A 19,350-nucleotide genomic window follows, 5' to 3' on the forward strand; every position below is an offset into this window, starting at 1 on the left:
ATTGCTCGAACCCAGGAAGCGGAGGCTGTGGTGAGCTGAGATTGCACCACTGCGCTCCAGCCTGGACAACAGAGTGAGACTCCATCTCAAAAAAAAAAAAAAAAAGAGGAAAGAGAGTAGGATGGCTGAACCATGATGCAGTAGCAATGCTTCTTATTTGAGCACCTTGCTAGACTATGTGTGCTGCAGACTGTGTTCATGATTCCGAATCCCAAATACAACTCTCCTAGAGTTGTATTTAGTCTCTCAGACTAGACTCTAGACTGATTTGGCTCATTTGGTTGTCTTGGACACGTTCTAATGCTGAAGGGGACAGTAGTCCTTTCTAGAAGATAGCTGGTCTCCAAATGCATACCTCTGCGTAGTCTGAATCCTAAAGTTATAGCTTGAGCCAATTAAAGTGGCTTCTCATTTTTCTCTCACTCTGATCTCAAGGAGCCCTTTTTCCTCTAGTAATCTAGACCTTCCTCTTCCTATCACAGTCTCAAGGATTGTGCCCCCAAAGCAGATACAAAGCCCTGTCTACCCCTTCTCCTTCCCCTGAGGCAGAGCTTTATCGAAGGTTTCTCTTGGTAAACGTTAGCTTTCTGAACTGAGGGCCGTCTTTTTATTTTTTCCCTCTTAAGCCCATTGCATAACAATCTCTTGTTGTAATCTTTTGCCGAACACTGCTTTTCTTACTGTCAGAGGTTACTACAGGGGTTTGAACAGGTAACTTCTACCTTTGAACTTCTATTGCGACAGATTCAAAGGTTCCAGGGGAGTGTGTTGGCCACTCTCAGGACAGTACACAGTAACTTCGGGTGTGTCCCAGTCAGTCCCAGGAGCTGTGGAAAGAGTAGAAGTGCCTGAATGTGGTGCTGAGTCAGTACAGGCAGCTGTGAGGGGAGCGCTTCCTCGACCCGGGAAGGAAGAGTCTTCTTCCAAGGTAAGCCGCAATGGTACTACCTGCTCTATATTGAATATATCTGTGAGATAGTAGGGAGGGGGGTGGTGTGGGGAAAGAAAGTGGGATTTCTTACTCTCAGACTAAGGCTCTTTTATAATATGAAATTACATTTAATTGAATAGTAATCTCAGCTGACTTGTGTGGGAGGCAAAGAAAAAAATCCGTTGGAAAGGGGGTGGAGATACATGAGCTGTCCAAATGCTAGCAGGGGATGGAATTGGGAGGGAACACTGATTTTGCTAAGTGTACTAAAGCACACAAAGCCAGAACGTGGGTCTCCTTCATCTTCCATTGAGAAGTTTCTGTCTCAGTGTAGTTAGAAGGATCATGTGTCAGCTGCTGACGGCAGAGAGTCCCATTTGGCAGAGAGAGAGGAAAGGAATCAGCAGATATTCAATTAGGTGCTGGGGACTGTTCTGGGTAGATGATGTACGTTACTTCATTGGTGTATCTCCTCCTGTAAAGCAGGTGGTATCATTCCCATTTCACAGATGCATAGTGTGTCTCCAGGCTGTTAAACAGCATGGCCTAAGCTACGTAGCTCAAAGGTGGTGTGGCTAGAATTTGAGTCTTGTTTGGTCAGTTTCCACAGCCTGCCCAACAACGCAGAATTCTTGTGGGTTGCCAAAACTTCTAGTTACCCCCTGAAATCCTGAGGGTGTCACTCATGTGCACAGAGGATTGATAGGAATACAACTGATGGGCCTTTAGAATGAGTCAACCTTCCTGAACTTGAGCATTTTTATTGGTGGAGGTCAATTAAAAATCAATAAATATGTATCTTCTCCTAGCCCTGAGCCCTTTGGTGAAGGAAGACAGCACCCGGTGAAGGGCCCAGAGGTATTAGCGTGGCTGAGATTCAACACCCACTCTGCCATCCTCTGCTCTCCTCTAGAGGAAGTTGCCTCTTGGGGTGCTGAGTTCCTGAAACTAAGCAAAAGCCAAGTGCTCCTCCAGTCGTGAGATGAGCTGGAGGATGGAATGCCACGGGCACCCCTTCATCTCCCAGCCCTTCATCTTTCTTCCATGTCCAAAGGCGGCTCCCCGGAGGCCAAGGGCTCAGCTCTTGTGTTCTCTGAGATTGTGGCACAGCTCACCCTGGCTTCCTTAGTTGGAAGCTCTTAAGACCCAGCTCTGTAGAAGGAACGAACCCTAATCTAGCTCCAGCAAAGAGCCAGGATCAGGCTGAATTTCCTGTGAGCCTTCGTGGGGGATTGAGGAGAAAGTGCTGCTTCATTCTGAGGTATCTGTGAGGTGGGGAAGGGGCAGGAAAATTTGTTATTTCTGCTTCCTAATCTGCGAATGGCAGCTCCAGGGCCCACCTGTGGCCACAGCCTTAGGCAGATCAAAAATGAGACTAATACAGGTCCTGGTAATACTGGGGGTGACCAAGGCAGCGGAATCGATTTTTAAGTTAAGTTTTGAGGTGTGAATGTGTCAGAGGGAAAGAAATCATGCCAACTGAACGACTCACAGCCCTGTCATTCTTGACTTGCTTGTTTGTTTTCTTGGCTTTGCCAGAACAGCTTCAGGGACCAAGGCAGGCAGCTCTGGCGACTGGAGAGATGGGGTGAAAGGTCTTGGTGTGGGTCTGAGGGCTGAGGTACCCTCTAGCCAGACTTTCCTGTCCTCCAAATCCAGCAGGGAACAGCGCCACTTCTGCCTTTGTGAGGCTTCTGATCTGAGGGGCACCTCAAGTTATTTTAGTTTGTTTTTTTTCATCTTAGTTGAAAGGTGATTGGCCACAGGAGGACAGGGTAAATTGTGTTGAGGCAAGCTGGCTTTTGTATCGGCCCTTAGGGGCTGAGGTGAAAGGCTTTGACACTGAGCCAGGGTAGCTTTGGCAGCTTCTCCCGTCCTGGTCAGAACAGTTCCACTTTCAGTTGTGAAAAAAAAAAAAAAAAAAAATTAAAACCAGGAAGTGAAGTCCCTGAGCACGTTAGAAAGCCTGACATGGCCTGACTCGGCACAGCTCAGAGCAGGGCAGAACTAGAGACGCTCTGGGCCGGACTTCTGCCCGCATGGACGTTCTGAAGCCACCCTGTCTCTGGAGGAACCGGGAGTGAGGGAAGAAGGACAGGGACTTGTGTGGCAGGAAGAACTTGGAGCCGGGAAGTCCCTGTTGGCTAGAAGCACTGAGAGATGTGGCCCCCTCCCAGGGTAAGGGGACCATCGAGGGGCTGTTATTCAGCAAGGGGGTCTTGTGAGGGTGTGACAGAGGCCAAGGGGGCATCCTGACCCCCAACTTTCGTGAAGCGACTTAGAATCAAGGGCCGGCTGAGTTCTACGGGCACACCATGCTCTCTCCCTCCTGGTCTCAGGCATGCCTTCAGATCCTGTGTCAGGAGGAGCAAGGGGAAGGAAGGATGTGGGGCATGCTTTCTCCCAGCTCTCTTGGGGGAGGTGAACCACAACAGAGACCTCTTTTTGTGGGTCTGAGCAGCCGGCATAGCTCCCCTGAGGTGGGCTGGGGGTTTGCCCTCAATTTTATGTTGGATAAGACTGATGAATGAGACCCATGGGGTGGGAGAGACAGATGAATGGAGTTGAGTGTATTTTAGGAAGCAGGGTCACAGGTTAAGTATCAGGTACTGCTTAATTCCTAACTACTTCCTTCCTGATGCCCACTGCCTGAGGGTCCTAAGGTGAACCTCAAAGACCCTCAGGGAGTAAGCACTAGAAAGAGACTCTACCGCCGGGGCTTGGTACCTTCTGAGATATCAACCTTTTTTTGGTGGTCTGAAAGGTAGGATGGAATCTGTAGCTCCAATGTGTAGGTGATTGGTATTCTATATCAGAGGCAGAGTCTTAAAAAATAACATTAAGGCCAGGCGCAGTGACTCACACCTGTAATCCCAGAACTCTGGGAGGCCGAGGCAGGTGGATCACCTGAAGTCAGGAGTTAGAGACCAGCCTGGCCAACAGGGAGAAACCCCATCTCTACTGAAAATACAAAAAGTAGCCGGGTGTGGTGGCATACGCCTGTAATCCCAGCAACTCAGGAGGCAGGACAATTGCTCGAACCTGGGAGGCGGAGGTTGCAGTGAGCTGGGATGGTGCCACTGCACTCCAGTTTGGACGACAGAGTGAGACTCTGGCTCAAAAACAACAAACAAACAAAAAAACATTGAAAACTGACTTGGTTTTTTTTGTTTGTTTGTTTATTTCTCCCTCCATATTCTGATATGGAGTCACTCCGTGGTAGTCCCCTCCGACTGATCAGTATTCGAGGTTAAACACAGAACATGTCTTGAAAGAGGCATGGTGTAAAATTTTGTAGGCATCTTTTGTGTATTTGGCATAATAAAAGGAACAAAAACCTAAATAAAACAAGAAGTATAAATGCAAATGCTTATAGGACAGGCAGTAATAAACAGAAGTAGAGTAGATGGTGTGTAATAAGATGCTAATGGTGGAAACTTTAGCAAAATTCAGAGCAGTCATACCCCAGATAAATGCATTCAAATTTAATTATTAAAAAAAGAAAACACCTTTAAATCCAGATCAAACAGAATGTTTCAGCCTGGCCTGACCTAAAATAGTCTCTCCCAGGCTATATTATAATTTCTTGAGGGCAAAGACACCAACAACAGTATCAGTGTGTCATTGCATACTAACCATCCACCTACAGTGAGACCACAGATACTACAAGGAGGTTGGAGATGGGGAAGGAGAGAGAAATGAATGTAGAGAGGGAAGATGAGGCCAGGGAAGTACCAGTACATAGGTACTCTTATATTTAATCAAGACAATCTTCTTCTTCTTTTTTTTTTTTTTTTTTTTTTTTTTTTTTTTTTTAGAATGAGCCTTGCTCTGTCACCTAGGCTCCCAGGCTTGAGGGCAGTGGCAACATCTCGGTTCACTGCAACCTCTGCCTCCCCGGTTCAAGCGATTCTCCTGCCTCAGCCTCCTGAATAGCTGGGATTATGGGCATGCGCCACCACGCCCAACTAGTTTTTGTATTTTTAGTAGAGACAGGGTTTCACCATATTGGCCAAGCTGGTCTCAAACTCCTGACCTCAAGTGATCTGCCTGCCTAGGCCTCCCAAAGTGCTGGGATTACAGGTGTGAGCCACTGCACCTGGCCTACAGGATTTGCCAACTTTTTAGAAACCAGAAATACAGTGTCTGCTCCTGTCTGTCTCTCATATGCCTCCTCAGCAGATGGGCAGACCCTCAGCTGGAATGCAGCCAGAGGTGACTTTTGTGCCTGACAGCACCCAGCAAGGGTGAGGCAACCCCCGCAGCAGTGAGTCCAGCCATCACTGCTTATCACATTCTGCTGGAAATGCGTCTGGGTCTATTTCTCCGTTGTATGTCCGCACATCCTGAGTTCGGAAAGGGACTCTCTCACCAACTTGTCCCCCTGGCACAGGGCCTGACACTTCCCAGGTTCTCAACTCATTGTTTGAATAAATACATGAGATCTGGAGTTTGGAAGGTCAGACAGCCCATGCACTGCTGTGGTCAGGCCATAATATCAGCCTTCTTTGGGGGGAGCTGGTGGATCTCCCAGTCTTCATGGATTATTCTATTCTAAGAGTTGTGAGGTTGCGAGTGGCTCAAGTTGAGGATGTGGGGGCTAGGGGAAAGCTAGGTCAGAGACAGGCCATGGTTCCTACAACTAGAAGTGCTCTGTTTAAATAGAAAAGAGGGCTTGTTGGCTGGGCGCAGTGGCTCACCTGTAATCCCAGCACTTTGGGAGGCCTAGGATCAGGAGTTTGAGACCAGCCTGGCCAACATGGTGAAACCCCATCTCTGCTAAAAATACAAAAACTAGCTGGGCATGGTGGTGGTCACCTGTAATCCCAGCTACTTGGGAGGCTGAGGCAGGAGAATCGCTTGAACCCAGGAGGCGGAGGTTGCAGTGAGCTGAGATCTCGCCACTGCACTCCAGCCTGAGTGACAAGAGTGAAACTCCATCTCAAAAAATAAAAGGAAAAAAAGAAAAAAGAAACAAGGGGCTTGTTAAGACCTTTGCACAGAAGTGGAGGGGCAGTAATGGTTCAAGACCGTGATCGTCTCTTTTCTTTTGGGACATCTCATAATAGAACATCTGATATTGGCAAGGATGTGAAAACTGAGGAAAAGGGAAGGAAAAGGGAGCTAGACTTGATTGAGGACTTCCTATGTGCCTGACAGCATACCAGCAGTTCTATACACAGCATCTCCTTTAAGTAGTGATTTTCACCTGCTCCTTCTGCGTACAGTGGCGGGGAACCGATGCTCAGTGACTTTAAGTAACTATCCCCAGGGCTACACATGTAGTAAGTGAGGAGCTGTTGCTCTGGTACCTGGACGGGCATGACCTTGAAAGGTTGTCCCTGGAAATGACACCATTGACAAGAAAGCTTGTTGCCTGCACTATGAAACTGTTGATCCTTGACCACTGGTTGTGACAGGCAGTGCAAGGGCTGATTCTGCAGAGAACCAACGCAAGAAGTCCGCTTTCCCAACCTCTTGCCTCACCCTGGCACAGGTGACGGGGTCCTAGCACTTTGTCCAGCCTATCTTTTTACAGACCCCCTTATCAGATCCAGTGGATTTCTGACACTACTTCCTCTTACCCCAGTTCTCTCATAATATACTTGGTCAGCAGGCCTGGGATGCCCTTTGAGGGTGTCACCCATACAAGTTGTCCCAGGGTCAGGATTTGGACTGTGACTCACTTCAAGCCCAGTGGTGGATCAAGGTTGACTCTATTGACCTGAGCTCCTGTGGGATTTGTCACTTCTGGGGTCACATCCTGTGGGTGACTCAACTATCCTATGCTATCTTAACGGACTGACTTAAGAGGCTCTTGGTATTTGACTTAACATGACATTTCCTGATAAATGCTACTCAGCTCAACTGGCCAAGGCCTGGCCCCACCCAGGCTCTTTGGAGTATGTGAAGGCAATGGCTCCAGTGGTGCAGTGTCTGCACTGGGCCCCATGCACCATCTCATTCATCCTTGAAGACTTTTTCTTTCCCCCGCCCCTTTTAACTACAGATGGACCCTCCACTTCCAGCAGAAATACCTCTTCACCATTTACCTCCCCTAAATGTCCCACTTGCCCCACTTTAGTGCCTCTAGCACATCTGGCCATTCCCCTTCTCCACTTCCACTTGGCTCCATCCAACCTAATGAGATGATTGGTCTCTCCATGAGGAAAGTAGATAGAGAGACACAGACAACAGTTGAGAAAGATGGTTTGGTGGCAGGGCCACTGGCTGGAATCATAGTTGAGATCTTACTAGACATCAGCTTGATTGGTAGAACTGTCATCCTTTTTTTTTTTTTTTTTTTTTTTTTTTTAGACAGGTCTCACTCTTGTCACTCTGCACATCCAGGCTCCCAGGCTGGAGTACAGTGGCGGGATCATGGATCACTGCAACCTTGACCTCCCAGGCTCAACAGTCCTCCTACCTCATTCTCCTGAGTACCTGGGACTATAGGCATGCCCAGCTAAATTTTTTATTTTTGTAAAGATGGGGTCACACTATGTTGCCCAGGCTGGTCTCGAACTCCTGGCCTCAAACGATCCTCCAGCCTCAGCCTCCCAAAGTGCTGAGATCACAGGGATGGACCATCATGTCTGGCCAGATCATCATCTTTGCCCCTGGAAAAGAGACAATTGGCAATAAAGCCAAGGGATCAAGGATCACACATCTTTGAGGTTCTAGTGTTCCATCAGCCGTCTTAATGTGCTCCAGTCTGCACTGGCCTCTTCCTCCTTCAAACCCATGAGCTCACTGCACACACTGAAGCATTCTGTAAGAGTTTCTAGGACTAGATAGACCCATAAGTACCCAGATGGCAGGAACTATATCAGCCAAGTGTTTGTCCCTCAGCACATGGCACAGTGCTGAATAGGCAGGTCCACAATTTTTGTTTACTTTGCTGAAAATAAATGTGTAGGCTGGGTACAGTGGCTCACACCTGTAATCCCAGCACTTTGGGAGGCCAAGGCGGGTAGATCACTTGAGGTCACAGTTCGAGACCAGCCTGACCAACATGGTGAAACCCCCTCTACTAAAAATACAAAACTTAGCCAGGTGTGGTGATGCACACTTGTAATCCCAGCTACTCAGGAGGCTGAGGTAGGAGAATTGCTTGAGCCCTGGAGGCAGAGGTTGCAGTGAACTGAGATCGTACCACTGCACTCCAGCCTGGGTGACAGAATGAGACTGTCTCAAAAAAAAAAAAAAAAAAGAGGCCAGGTGTGGTGGCTCACGCCTGTAATCTTAGCACTTTGCGAGGTCGAGGTGGGCAGATCATGAGGTCAGGAGTTTAAGACCAGACTGGTCAATATGGCGAAACCCAGTCTCTACTAAAAATACAAAAATTAGCTGGGCACGGTGGCGTGTGCCTGTAGTCCCAGCTACTCAAGAGGCTGAGGCAAAAGAATCGCTTGACTCTGTCTCAAAAAATAAATAAATAAATAATTTTTAAAAAATCGTATAAATAAGTTAAAAGTGCAGAGGGTAAATGTATCCCTTGCCACACACACACTTCTCCAGCCCACCAGGTGCTGCCAAAGTTGGGCACATCCCATAGAGCACTGGTCTCAAAAGCATCATGACTGCCTGGGGAATTGGCTTAATCTTCTACTGGACCAGAAGTTCTGAGCATGTTTTCCTGTGCTAAACACAGTGCCTGGCACACAGTAGGTGCTTGAATACCCAAATGGATGCATTATGAGGGAACCCTGACCTCACTCAGATTGGGTTGCTTAGTGTTGCCCTTCTCGTGGCATGAAGCCCCTGGCTGTGGCATTCCTGAGGAAGACTCTGCCGACCCTGCCCTGCTCTGTGCATAGGAGCATGTTCTGTTCCTTATGGGATTGAACACTGCAGACTTTCCTTCAGCAGACTCTCCTCGCTAGTTGCCTTTCTGTCAAATTGTGCCAATGGTGAGTAAAAGGTGAAAGTGGTTTGGTAACAGCAGCTTCCCACAGTGTCTCAGGTGCCACGCTAGGTGCAGTGGAATCCACAGGTGAGGATGGTCACTATGTGCGTGAGTCTATAGTACGTGAGTCTATATTCTATAGGAATAGACCTCACAGCACAGGGAGGTCTATTGACACACAGACGTCCATGAGTCACTGGAAGCCTCACTGGGACCCAAACCTGAGGAAAGGGCTTATTCTGTTCCACCTCTCCTAACTCTTCCGAGCTCTGGCTCCTGTAGCTTTTCCTGTGCAATTCAGCAGCAAAGATCTCACCAGTGGATCTGCATCAAATGCCCTAATGATTTATTTATGGTATGCTTGCCTATGGTCCAGGACACCTGTCTGAAGCCTAGACTCTTAACCCTTTCTCTGCCAGCTGTCTTACACATTGGGACTGTTAGATGCCATCTAACAATTGGGCTTGGAAGAGAGATATGAGAGGTTATTATCACTTACCTTTTAAAAAATTATCTAAGCAATCAAATTGAATCTTTCCATGGTGTGGAAACGACTACTTAGCTACCACCTGGTGTTGTAATAGGGCTCCCTTTGGTAATGCTGTTTCCCTGCTCTATCCACCACATCTCTGTGGAGATGATAAGAAGGACCTTCCCCGCTGGGTGCCACGGCTCATGCCTGTAACCCCAGAACTTTAGGAGGCTGAGACAGGTGGATCGCTTGAGCCCAGGGGTTCAAGGCCAGGCTGGGCAACTTCGGGAGACCCCATCTCTACAAAAAACTTAAAAATTAGCCGAGTGTGGTGGTGCACACCTGTAGTCTCAGATACTTGGAAGGCTGAGGTAGATCACTTAAGCCTGGGAAGTTAATGCTGCAGTGAGCTGAGCATGGGAGGATGGGGTTGCCATGAGCTGTGATAGCATCACTGCATTCCAGCCCGAGCAACAAAGTAAATACATAAATAAATAAAATAAGGCCCTTCCCATCTGCCTGGGGCCGTGGCTATTATAAGACAGTGGCTTGAGCATCCATGCACGCTGGTGAGTGGCTGGGAAATTATCAGCAGGCTGTAGGTCAGGATCTCAGACCATCCTTCCTTCTTAGCTACTTGGAATGAACATTGAAAGACACACTTTCAGGGCCGCTCGGCCCTGTGACTCAGCGTTCACCTTTGCTCTGGTTTCTTATCGGCTAGGGAAATGGATGAAAAAGGTTTCCACCCACAGAGCTGCTGTCCAGCTGGATTACTTAGCGGCTGAGAAGCATTTTACACAACATGAGGGCTTGGAAGAGGCTGTGTGTCGAATGTAGTTTCGGTAGTGGGAGAGCCACGCTTGTAGAAACAAAGCTGAGGTATATGCTTAGGTGCATTCATGTGAAATGCCACCAACCAAGGTGGTAGGATTTTCTAAATTAGCTGCCTGTGTTGGAGCTGGGATTATATGGAGCTGTTCATTTTATTCTTTTCTTTTTTTTGAGCATGAATATTTCAGAAGAAACAGTACACGTCAAGTGTTACCTTCCCAGTGAGACTACTCTAAACCTCCCTAATTAAAACTCATCTGCTGGATGCAGTGGTTCATGCCTGTAATCCCAACACTTTGGGAGGCTGAGGCAGGTGGATCACTTGATACCAGGAGCTCAAGTCCAGCCTGGACAACATGGCAAAAACTGTCTCTACTAAAAATATAAGAATTAGCCAGGCATACATCCGTAATCCCAGCTACTTGGAAGGCTGAGGCATGAGAATCGCTTGAACCCAGGAGGCAGAGGTTGCAGTGAGCTGAGATCACACCACTGCGTTCCAGCCCGGGCAACAGAGCGAGACTCTGTCTCAATAAATAAATAAATAAATAAATAAATAAATAAATAAAACCAATAAAAACTCATCTCCCTGCTATATTCCCAATTCTCTTTCCCTGCTCTTGTTGCTTTTGTTGTTCCGTAGTCCTATATAATCTAGTTATTGCTCAGGCTTGTTGTCAAACTCCCCAATATAATTCAACCTCACCAGGGCAGGGTTTTCCCTGCTGTATCCCCAGCACCTGGCACAATACCACATATACAGCCCAGTCTTTGAGTAACTTTTGGCTGAATGATGGAGTAGCCAAGACTTTCAAGAAATCCAGTCATGAGTCCTCCTCTGCCATCTGTCTTTTTCTTGTTTTTTTTGTTTTGTTTTGTCGTTTTGTTTTTGAGACAGGGTCTTGCTCTGTTGCCCTGGCTGGAGTGCAGTGGCACAGTTACAGCTCACTGCAGCCTTGACCTCCCTGGCTCAAGTGATCCTCCCACCTCAGGCTCCCAAGTAGCTAGGACTATAGGCATGCACCACAAAGCCAGGCTAATTTTTGTAATTTTTGTAGAGACAGGGCCTCACCGTGTTCCCCAGACTGGTCTCAAACTCCTGAGATCAAGCAATACATCCACCTCAGCCTTCCAAAGTACTGGGATTTTAGACGTAAGCCACCGCACCCGACCTCCATCTCTCTTTTTCTGTGAGGATTATCTTTTCAGAAACACAAATGCGTACATAATTCATTGCAATTGAGAAGATAATGTACACACTGTCCAAATATTTTTTTCTTTCTCCCTGGCAGCACATCATAAGTTCTTTTCATGTTATTACCTACAGATCGACTTTCTTTTTTAAAATACCTGGCCAGAATTCCATTGTGTGGAAGTATTATAATTTGTTTCATTATTCTGCTATCAAGGAAGGCTTTCCTAGGCTTTTGGATTAGCCTATATGGAAAAAGTCCAGTAGACTGTCCCCCAGGGAAAGCTATTCTCAGCTACCCAAGCTATTTAAAATGATACAAAATCCAAAGGGTCAACAATTCTATAGCTTTAATGATGATAAATATAATAGCTAAATACATGAACCTATGTGCCAGGCATGGTTCTAAGCACTTTATGTATCCATTAACTCTTTTAATCATGGTGACAGCCTTAGAAGGGAGATAACATTATTGTCATTTTGTAGATGAGAAACCACAGAGAATTAAATTATAAAGAAAATGACCAAGAAGAGCTTGAGCCCAACTAGTCTGAGCCAACATTCTTAACCTGTACTTTACATGTCATTTGTGATGTAGTTTATTGATCTGATGTCTTTCTATGAGATAAGTTGATAGTAGAATTACTAGGTGAAAGGGCATACATTTTATGATGTGGTAGAGGGCAATGGGGACTTCTCTAAGAGATGGCACCAAATGTACATTTCCACAATTCATGTTGCATTTCTCACTGTTTCATCCCTGGAATCTGATGCACGGGGGAAAGGCATGTCATTTAAATTTGCATTCTTAAGAACTGTAAGCAAAGTTGAATGTCTTTCCCTAAACGTAAGTAACTTGCTTGTTTTGCTGTGAACGTTCAGGACATCCCCTCTGCCCTTGCCTTACTGGGTTGAATTTTGTTTTTCATTGACTTTTGAGTTTCTTATTAAAGAAATTAACTCTTAGCCTGTCTGAGGGGTTTGATGTCACTTTTCCTCAAGTGTCTTTGTCTCTGGTATCTTTTCTGTGGGGGAAGTTTTTATTTTTGTATAATCAAACTTGTCAACATTTCTGTTTATAGATTTTAGGTGTTATGTCTGTCTTGGGTCTTCTCTGTGCCAAATTATAAGAGAAAAATCTCTCCATGCTTTTTCACTCCAACTATTCTTACGGTTTTCATTGTTTTATACTTAAGTCTTTGACCTATCTTCAACTTATTTTTGTTGTAGGAATAAGAGAGTAGACAGCTTAATGTATTCTCTCCGAATGGCTAACCAGTTGTCTCAGTATATTTATTTTAAGTGAAAAAAAAACTATTTTGATTTGAAATGCAATTTAGTACATGATAATAGCATCTACTGGGCGTGTTTCAGGATGATTTTATTAAATAGGTTTGTCTATTCATGACCAATAGAAAACTCCTATAGCTGTTTTGTTTTGTTTTGTTTTGTTTTGTTTTGTTTTTTGAGGCAGAGTCTGGCTCTGTTGCCCATGCTGGAGTGCAGTGGTGCAATCTTGGCTCACTGCAACCTCCACTTCCTGGGTTCAAGCAATTCTCCTGCCTCAGCCTCCCAAGTAGCTGAGCTTATAAGCACATGCCACCACGCCCAGTTAATTTTTGTATTTTGAGTAGGCACAGGGTTTCACCATGTTGGTCAGGCTGGTCTTGAACTCCTGACCTCAAGTGACCTGCTCGCCTCGGCCTTCCAAAGTGCTGGGATTACAGGCATGAGCCACTGCGCCAGACCAGAAAACTCCTATAGCTCTGTAGTAAGTATTTAAATTTGGTAATGATTACTGCACTGCTACCTACCCAATTCTTGCTATTTTTCAAAATTGTTTCACTCTTTGTTAAGTTTTATTTTTTTTTGGATGTACTTTATAATTGGCATTTTAGTTCCCAAGAAAGTCTTCATTAGGGTTGCATTAAATGTATAGATACCTTTAAGGTGACAGGAACCTTGAATATTTCAGGTATGTCTTTCCATTTTTCTAGCCTTCTTAGGTACTTCAGATCTAAACTTTTAAAATAGAGGTTTTACACATTTATTCTTATATACAATATTGTGAATAGCATCTTTTTCATGACTTCTAAATTAGTTATTTGTATAAAATAAAGGAAAACTATTAACTTTCTACATACCAATGTTAGTAACTGGCCACCTCTGAATTATCTCAGTAATTATAAAAATGAAATGTACTAATTACCTCTTATTTCCTTAGAGGGTTTTTAGAATTTCTCCTCTCAGTTCTTTTTTTAAGTTTTGTTTTGTTTTTTAATTGGGAGAGATGACCACAGATTTTTATCTCAGATCTGAATGTTGACCCTTTGGATTTTGAATCATTTTAAGTAGCTTGGATAGCTGAGAATAGCTTCCCTTGGGGGACAATCTACTGGGCTTTTTCCATATGATGCTTTTCTCTGACTGAGTTTTGTGAAACAGGATCATTGTCTCAAATCACCTCATCTGTCATTTCCCTAGTAGAAGAAATCTACTTGTGATACAGGAAAGCAAACTAGTTTAAGAAAATATTTTTTAAAAGCCTTTCATCCCGGGGCTCTGAGGAAATTGGGTGAAGGATCTTGCAACTGAACACACACCTGGTTCACGTTCATAGCGTATAAAGGAAAAGGTTATCAGACCTTTCCAGGTGTGCTCATGATGCTAATGGTTTGTAATTTCATGTTGACCTTTTGTCATTACTTTTGGGTTTGTCTAGAAATACTGACTCTGTAGTCAAGGACTGAGAGAGAGGTTTCCTAGGTTGAGGGTGGCAGGAATGCAGAAAAAAATGATTTTGGAAGCTGGGTTAGAAATGGAAAGGCCAGCTCAAAAAGCAAAACTTTCATATACAGCCTCCTAAATAACAAACAGGTCCCTCTGGAGTCATAAGTTGTAAAGACTTTTGACATGGTCTCTAGGAGAGAGTAGGTTTTCCTAGTATGGAAAAATGTGTTAACTAATTCGGTGTAAGAACTTGAGGATGCTGGTCTCCCTTTTAATTAGCTTTCTATCACCATAGGATGAGCCCATACATGCAAGAGAACACAGAAATCAATTAAATACAAATTAATGAAGGTAGATTTTTTTTTTTTTTTAGTTTTCTTTTCTTTTCTTTTTTATTACACTTTACGTTCTAGGGTACATGTGCACAACGTGCAGGTTTGTTACATATGTATACATGTGCCATGTTGGTGTGCTGTACCCATTAACTCGTCATTTATATTAGGTATATCTCCTAATGCTATCCCTCCCCACTCTCCCTACCCCACAACAGGCCCTGGTGTGTGATGTTCCCCTTCCTGTGTCCAAGTGATGTCATTGTTCAATTCCCACCTATGAGTGAGAACATGCGGTGTTTGGTTTTCTGTTCTTGCGATAGTTTGCTGAGAATGATGGTTTCCAGCTGCATCCATGTCCCTACAAAGGACACGAACTCATCTTTTTTTATGGCTGCATAGTATTCCATGGTGTATATGTGCCACATTTTCTTAATCCAGTCTGTCATTGATGGACATTTGGGTTGGTTCCAAGTCTTTGCTATTGTGAATAGTGCCACAACAAACATACGTGTGCATGTGTCTTTATAGCAGCATGATTTATAATCCTTGGGGTATATACCCAGTAATGGGATGGCTGGGTCAAATGGTATTTCTAGTTCTAGATCCTTGAGGAATCGCCACACTGTCTTCCACAATAGTTGAACTAGTTTACAATCCCACCAACAGTGTAAAAGTGTTCCTATTTCTCCACATCCTCTCCAACACCTGTTGTTTCCTGATGAAGGCAGATTTTTTAAAGCTTATCATTGCAATTTATATCTTATTATTGCACACACACACAAAAATAGTTCTCCAGGCCTAAAAGCAAAGATAATTTGCTTTATTGTCCTTAGACTTCCAGAAACTCAAGGTAACAGAATGATTTCTTTCTTCCTTTTTTTTTTTTTTTTTTTTTTTGAGACAGAGTCTTGCTCTGTCACCCCTCAGGCTGGGGTGCAGTGGTGTGATCTCGGCTGACTGCAACTTCTGCCTCCCAGGTTCAAGGAATTCTTGTGCCTGAGCCTCCTGAGTAGCTGGGATTACAGGCATGCGCCACCACGCCCAGCTAACTTTTTGTATTTTTGGTAGAGACGGGGTTTCACCATGTTGGCCAGGCTGGTCTCGAATTCCTGGCCTCAAGTGATCTGCCCTCTTTGGCCTCCCAAAGTGCTGGGATTACAGGCGTGAGTCACCGCTCCTAGTCCAGTATGATTTATTTCTTGGCTGGACTTTCTACCTACTTAAACTATGTAGATAACTTCATTCCAACTCTTCTAAGCCTGGAGGAGTAGATGGATCTTGAATGGTCCTTAATGTGTGTCAGAAATACACCCCTGTCACCATCCACCATCCCTATACAATACCTTACCAAAGTATTTATTAGGGAGTAATCCTCTCCAGATTTGCCTGAATGACTTCTTATGATCTAAGATTTGGGAGTTTGAGGGTGGGGTGTTTGTACTGCAGGGAAAATGAGTTAACTGAGAGTATATGGAATAAGCAATTGTGACCTAGAAAATGTTCATTTGCTCAACAACCACTTGTTGAAACTTTTTTTATGTGCCAGGCACGGTGAGGGCATGAGAGGCATGGCAGTAAACAAAATTAACATCTCTGTTCCAAAGAGAACATCAGCTCAGTGGGCACAATGAATGATAAGGAGCTAGGACTATTTCCCAGTGAACAGTGTTGTGGAGAAGAGAACACAAAGTCCATGACACTGACTAGAAAGGAAAAGACAATATTCAATGAGTGATCAGAAACAGTGGGCCTCGGAGGAAGTGACGTTTGAGGTGAGGCCTGACTGCTCAGCAGTACACAAAAATTTCAGGTCTGGGGAAACGTTCCAGGCAAAGAGAAAATCAAATCCAGAGGCTCTGGGGTGGGAACAGACTTCAAAGAGGGTTTGAGTGGGATATACATAGGAAAAATGCAATCTTTTCAAAGATAGAGACTATCAAAAGAAAATGGTATTTAGCCAATAGGGATCGTATGAAAGATTCAGAGCAATAAACATAGTTGACCAAAAATTTAAATATTAGAGTAGAAGGAGCCATGTAGGATATTTATCCAAAGAAAAGGAGACTAAATGAAGACATGCTGCCCCAAGTCCACAAAGGGAAAAAAATTCAAAGCTGAATATGGGGTGATCATAACCTAGACACCAAGAATGGTCCAGGAAGCGTGCACAGAGGTGTGAAGGCAGAAGGCGTCCTTCAGCTATCTTGGGAATAAAACATGTTAGGAGCCAGGAGATGAGTGACTGTGGCTCCAGTCATCCATCCACAGGGAAGGGGAAGGCCCTGGAGTGGATCAAGGACAACGATGGTGGACAAATGGGTATCCTGGGGTCTGAGGCCAAGGCATGTCACCATCAGCACATCAAAAAGTGGAGTAAGCCTTTTGACATGGGCTGTCCTGGAGTGTGTTGTGGCTTGTTCAGCCATTTGTATATTACGTGAAACAGGAAATCCCAGATACAGCATGACAGAGCTCTCTTTCCTCTTTTCTTTACCACTGTTGTGCTTCTCCCTACCCTAGCCAGGAGTAATGTTAAAAGGAAGAGGAAATGACAGTTACGCCCACTGCTTGCAGGGGATCCTGTGGAGTGACTAAACCAGAACTGTAGTTTGAGTCACACAGGACATGTGACAAAAGGGGGTGACTTTTTTCCCCTTGTTTATTTGAACTTCCTTGGAAGTGTTAACAGATTCTAATAGTCAGAATGGTAACCAGAGCTTCCCACTCCTGTCATGGTTTGACCCAGGGGTCTCACCTTCTCTCAGGCCCTTAGTTTCTCCCCCTTAAACAGTGAGAGAGTTACATGATACAGTTGCAAATCCTCTCAGGACTAACCTTATAAGGTTAAACATGTTTGAGTGTATTGGGCATTAAAAAGGAGACTATACACCAGGCGCAGTGGCTCACGCCTGTAATCCCAGCACTTTGGGAAGCTAAGGTGGGAAGATCACTTGAGCCCAGCAGTTCAGAACCAGCCAAGCGAGACCCCGTATCTAAAAAAATATTGTTAATTGTAAAACAATAAAAATAAAAAGAGATTATCAAGATAGTAAAAAGACAACCTACAGAATGGAAGAAAATATTGCAAATCATATCTCTGATAAGTGTTGTGTATATATACATATATGACCCAATTTTTACATGGGCAAAAGACTTGAGTAGACATTTCTTCAAAAAAGAAATACAAATGGCCAAAAAGCACATAAAAAAATGATCAACATCCTTAGTCATTAGAGAAATGCAAATCAAACCCACAATGAGATGCCACTTCACACCTATTAGAATGGCTATTTAAATAGACAAACAAACAAAAAGAAAGTAGCAGTGTTAGGGAGAATGGAATGGAGAGAAATTGGAACCCTCTTACATTGCTGGTTGGATATAAAATGGTGCAGCTACTGTGGAAAACAGTTTGGTGGTTCCTCAAAAAGTTAAATATAAAATTAGCATTGACTCAGCAATTTCTCTCCTAGTTCTACACCCTAAAGAATTGGAAAAAGATATTCCAACAAAAACTGTATAGAAATGCCCATAATAGCTCTGTTCACAATATCAAAAGTAGAAACAACCCAAATATTCATCAACTGGTAGGTTGGTAGATAGATAGATAGATCGATCGATAGATCGATAGATAGATAGAGTGTAGTCTATCCATACAATGGGATAACATTGAGCCATAAAAAGAAACGAAGTACAGACATACTACCGCATGAATGAATCTTAAAATTATACTATGTAAAAGAAGTCAGACACAAAAAGTCACATATATGGTTTCATTTATATGAAACATTTAGAATAGATAAATCCAAAGCAACAGAAAGCAGCCTAGTCCTTTCTCTAGAGGCTGGGCATTGAAGGGATTGGGAAATGACTGTTAACGTGTTCAGGATTTCTTATTTTATGGTGATGAAAATGTTTTGGAACTAAATAGATGTGATGGTTGCACAACATTGTGAATGTACTAAATACTGCCCGATTGTACATTTTAAAGTGGTTAGTTCTACATTATGTAAATTGTATCTCAATTTTTTTAAAAATTGAAGAAGGGCCGGGTGCAGTGGCTCACGCCTGTAATCCCAGCACTTTGGGAGGCCAAGGCGGGTGGATCACATGAGGTCAGGAGTTTGAGACCAGCCTGGCCAACATGGTGAAACCCTCGTCTCTACTAAAAATGCAAAAAATTAGATGGGCATGGTGCTGGGCAACTGTAATCCCAGCTACTCAGGAGACTGAGGCAGGAGAATCGCCTGAACCCGACAGGCAGAGGTTGTAGTCAGTCGAGATCACACCACTGCACTCCAGCCAGACTCTGCCTCAAAAAAAAAAAATTTTTTTGAGGAAGGAACCATGTGAAATTCTGTGCACCTCCTACTTGAGCTGGATACCTGGTCAGTGGTAGCAAACTAAGCTATTTCCATTGACAAATACAAATAAATCCTTCCTCATTGTCTTCCTCAAATAAAATCCCTTGCCAATATAGGCAAGGTACTCTCATTCTCATGAAACTGTGGCTTTGAAATGTGTAAATATCTCCCTTGTTTGTAATGAAGTGGTCAGTCTTGTTCTATTTGTGGGCAATATGATTGAAGTCTGTCTCCAAGGAGTAGTCAAACATTAACAGACCATGATCCAAATTAAACTACGAAATGTGTTCTCGTTTATCCCATGCCAGACCCTTGAAAATGGATGTTAGTTAAAATTGAGGTTTCACAAAAATGCAGTCTTCTGGGTTTTCTGGGGTGGGGGGCAGAATTCTGACAATCTGTGACCCATAGTATTGTTACTATGTGGTAACAATCACCTGAGATTGACAGCAAGTGCCCCAATGAGACTGGCCGTAGATTCTCTGTCCATTTTCTCCCCTATGTATTTCCAGTCAGGTTATTCACTCTCCTTCCTGACCCCACCCCCACGTCACCACAACTGAAAAGAAATTCAATTTTTAGA

General features: G+C 44.2%; 1 protein-coding gene across 4 annotated transcripts in view; it reads left to right on the forward strand.

Moving 5' to 3' along the window:
• The first annotated feature begins 645 nt into the window (after positions 1-645).
• The window catches only part of ACSL5 (acyl-CoA synthetase long chain family member 5), a 54,633-nt gene continuing 35,928 nt past the window's right edge, over positions 646-19,350 (forward strand). For 2 of the 4 annotated variants that reach the window (XM_015148189.3, XM_077947499.1), the window contains exon 1: positions 646-928. The gene's annotated coding sequence lies outside the window, so the exon portion shown is untranslated. Of the gene's footprint in view, positions 929-2,759; positions 3,110-19,350 lie in introns of those variants that run through there. The other 2 variants (XM_015148186.3, XM_077947498.1) reach the window with 1 other exon arrangement.

This window comes from Macaca mulatta, chromosome 9 (assembly GCF_049350105.2).
Source record: "Macaca mulatta isolate MMU2019108-1 chromosome 9, T2T-MMU8v2.0, whole genome shotgun sequence".
NCBI classification, from domain to species: domain Eukaryota; kingdom Metazoa; phylum Chordata; class Mammalia; order Primates; family Cercopithecidae; genus Macaca; species Macaca mulatta.